The sequence below is a fragment of the Gossypium hirsutum genome, chromosome A04 (genome assembly GCF_007990345.1).
Source record: "Gossypium hirsutum isolate 1008001.06 chromosome A04, Gossypium_hirsutum_v2.1, whole genome shotgun sequence".
Classification (NCBI taxonomy): Eukaryota; Viridiplantae; Streptophyta; class Magnoliopsida; order Malvales; family Malvaceae; genus Gossypium; species Gossypium hirsutum.
The window spans coordinates 54,964,951-54,968,733 of NC_053427.1; the positions used below are offsets into that span (position 1 = coordinate 54,964,951).

At 38.0% G+C, this 3,783-nt stretch overlaps 1 long non-coding RNA gene across 1 annotated transcript; it reads right to left on the bottom strand.

The window, feature by feature from the left end:
* Positions 1-1,468: 1,468 nt before the first annotated feature.
* On the bottom strand, positions 1,469-2,992 carry LOC121228002 (uncharacterized). Its single transcript, XR_005925509.1, has 2 exons — positions 2,939-2,992; positions 1,469-1,649 (listed from the first exon to the last, which is right to left on the bottom strand). It is a non-coding gene; the product is annotated as an uncharacterized lncRNA (long non-coding RNA).
* Between the last annotated feature and the right edge of the window lie 791 nt (positions 2,993-3,783).

A 3,783-nucleotide genomic window follows, 5' to 3' on the forward strand; every position in this document is an offset into this window, starting at 1 on the left:
TATATGTAAATGCATGTGTGAAAGTTTCATGCTTTGATTTTGTCATTTGTATGTGAAATTTATAAGATAGGACTCATGTGATAAGACTTGAAAATGTGATAGGTAAATTTTAAAGTGCCAAATAATGCATGAACTATTGACATGGGGGACTTGCATGTCAAATAGACCACTTTTAATATAGTGGCCGGCCATAATGATGGTTGATGGATAATATATGTTTTATTTAAGTATTATAATAAGTAATGGCATTATTTTGAAATAAAAATAATTAGTAAAATAAGAAAAAGATGATAAAATAATGGGTGTTCATCTTTCTTTCTTCATTGCCGAAATTGAGAAAGAAAAATATTGAAGAAGAAGCCAAGGCATTCGGCCATGGTTATCTCAATTTAAAGGTATGTAATGTGATTTTTTTTTGTAATTGATTATGAAATTAAATTGATAAGTACATAGTATAATTAACCCATGGTTTAAATTCATGAATCATTGAACATATATCCATTCAGCAAGTTGCTAAATTTGTGTTATTTTGATAAGTTTTTGGGAAGATGTTATTTATATGTTAAAGTAGCTTAAATTGTAACACCCTGAATTTGGGCCTAGAAGTTTTGGGCCTTGAGCATGGGAGCTGTTGAAGGCAGCTTATAATATTTTGTTGTACGTGTAAATTTCGTTAATGAAGGCTTGTTTTAGTGGTTAAGTGTGCTGAGAAGTGTTGGAGAAGTTCTGGGTTCAAACTTGGACTCTAGCAAAAATTTTGGTTTAAGGTGAATCAAACCTTGGGTGTAGTAGGTACGCCTTAAGAATATTGTTGAAGGAATTGTGCCACATAAAGGAGTGTGGTGTAGTGGCAAGGTGGCGCCACTTAGGGGACAAGGAAGTGACGCCATACAGGAAGCAAGGGGTCCAAGGTTCAAGTCTTGGCTCTTGCAATATATTTTGGTTTTTCTTTTCAATAAATCTGGAAGCAAGTAGGTGCGCTTTAAAGTTTAATGTGTTGGATTTATGACACAAATGAGTTGATGGCCTAGTGGTGGTGGTGTGAGTTGGCATGTGAGAGGACTTTGGTTCGAATCCCTTTGTAACACCCCAAACCTGGCCCAGACGTTATGGCCGAATCTGACGTGCCACATTGGAGTTGAAAACTAACGTTCCGTTTTAGTGTTTTAAAACCATATATTTTGTTGAGTTAACAAAGTGTATGGAAGCTGGGCACCAGGTAGGTATCCGAGACAGAGGAGGTGAGCCATAAAGGCTACTTAAGTACCAAGCTCTTTGATTGGATCCAATCCTAGACATGCCCACAACCATAGCCACACTTTGTTATATCGAGTTTAAATTTGTTTAAGTGGACGACTTTGATAAATCGATTAATCGTAGTGTTAAGATATTTTGAAAACAAGTATCGTTTTGCAAACACGTCCTAAGTCTAGCCCATTTGAATAATTATCAACAACGTTTAAAGTTATTAAAAATAAACTAATCCCGAAAAGAAATAAAAGAAAAGTTAAAATGGCCTTATTACAACCCAAAAATAAATAATAATTAAAGGAAATTTAATTAAAACCAACGCTTGTTTAAAAGCCCAAAGACGATCACCGTGGCCACTCTGAATCCCCTCCAGCCCAAGTCCCCACATCTAAGCTCACCTGCAAGGTTAAGGAAAGGGGCGTGAGTTTGGAAACTCAGTGTGCAACAAGCCCCTTTTAGAGCCCAAAATAATGACAACATGTTGGGTCTAAGCCCAAATCCAATCCCAAACATGTACTGGGCCATAGCCCATTTCATATTTCATATTTTATAACACTGGGCCGAAGCCTTTTCAAATTTCATATTACTGGGCCGAAGCCTTTACTGTAAACGGTATGGCCCATAGGCCCATTTCAATATCACATATAATGTCAATGAAAGAATGCAAGCCTAATTGGGGAGACTACTGAACCCACCATCTGCTACTCTCCACCCGTACAAACCAGCACACCATGTGGGGATTAACTCGACCCACCCTGCCATAACTCTCCACTGGCAGCATAGCTGCTTTATCATATATCTGGAGGCCTAGCCTCTTTTAATAACTGGGGCAAAAGCCCTTTTAATAACTGGGGCATAAGCCCTTTAATAACTGGGGCATAAGCCCTTTAATGACTGGGGCATAAGCCCTTTAATGACTGGGGCATAAGCCCTTTAATAACTGGGGCATAAGCCCTTTAATAACTAGGGCATAAACCCTTTAATAACTGGGGCATAAGCCCTTTCGCACTTCCTCCATCCATATAAAAACCCAACCCAATGCATTTATGAACATCTCATGTGCATATCATACATATCATGTGCATATCATACATGTCATGTGCATATCATACATATCATGTTTATCAAAATCCCATGCATTAAGTTCATATATAAACCCTAGGGGTATAATGGTCATTTTTACCTAGGGGCAAAACGGTCATTTTCATATTATAAGGGTAATATCGTAATTTTACCGAAAATTAGGGTTTCCATGTTCATTAACGGTTACTAACAATTCATAGGTGCAAACAGTGATTCTGGCCCATTTTTAGCAAATCGAGTTATTGGGCCTAAAACCCCTAATGGGCCCTACTTAGCCGATTTTGTCATCTAGGCCCATTTAGCCTATATCCATAACAGCATTAACAGTCTTAACACGCAATTTAACAGATTTTCATTTTCTACCAATTTTACCCAAATGGGCCCGAAAGCCTATTGGGCCCTATTTCAGCCCCTCGAGGCCCAACTTACCGTGAACGCCAAAAACACGTCCTTACTGTTTCCATTGTTCCCGATCATCATCTTATCGATTCTAACCAACTAGTGAGCGTTCGCTTGCTCACAACTCCTCGAAATGCTAGAATTTCAGTATTTCGGCTTTTCGGCATTTATCGCTTTAAACTATGAAAAAGGGTTCGTTACACACCTGATTTCCGATATTCTTTGACGAGATCTCCTATGCGATTTCTCCTATAATCAACCACTTATAGATTAGACCATGTTAATATTAAACCAAATCGAAAACTACCTATTATCATCACTTACACATTCGGCCACTATCCACAATGGCCCTTGGGTTCATACCTTTACCGAAGTTGATGACTAGATTTAGTCACTCCGATGATCCAAGCTTTTCACACACTCCTCGATCGGTAGCCTTTAATCCTCACTAGCACCAACAAACCAAATAACACCAAAAACCCTTTTAGCCTTAGTCGACAGAGGGGTTTTCAGCTTTTCTTAAACCACAAGATACAAATGGAAAGAAGGTTCAAATACTTACCAAGAGATCTACTCGTTGAAGAACGTTCCAAATATCTTCCTACCCCATATCCGTTGTGAATCCAACTTAAACGTGCGTAGAAAATATATCTAAATATTAATTCCTGAATCACTAAAATATGAAGCTTTCGGCTTTTCAGCAAATATTAATCTAAGCTATTACGAGGGTTAGTACACACCTGTTACGGGTTGAAGTTGAAACGTTTCCAAAATCAGTCGCCTACGATAACCACCACCTGCCACTCAAATTTAACTATTCCAATATCAATATATGTAAATCCTAAGCACATCAGTCATACAGAACATAAGGGCATATTCGTCATTTTACCATACAGGGGTATTACGGTCACTTTACCCTACAGGGGCTTTACGGTCTTTTTACCTATTAGGGGTATTTTAGTCATTTCATCCTACAAGGGTGCTTTGGTAAATCTACAAACCAAGGGTATTTCAGTAATTTTGTAAACCAATGGTATTTCCATAGTTTTT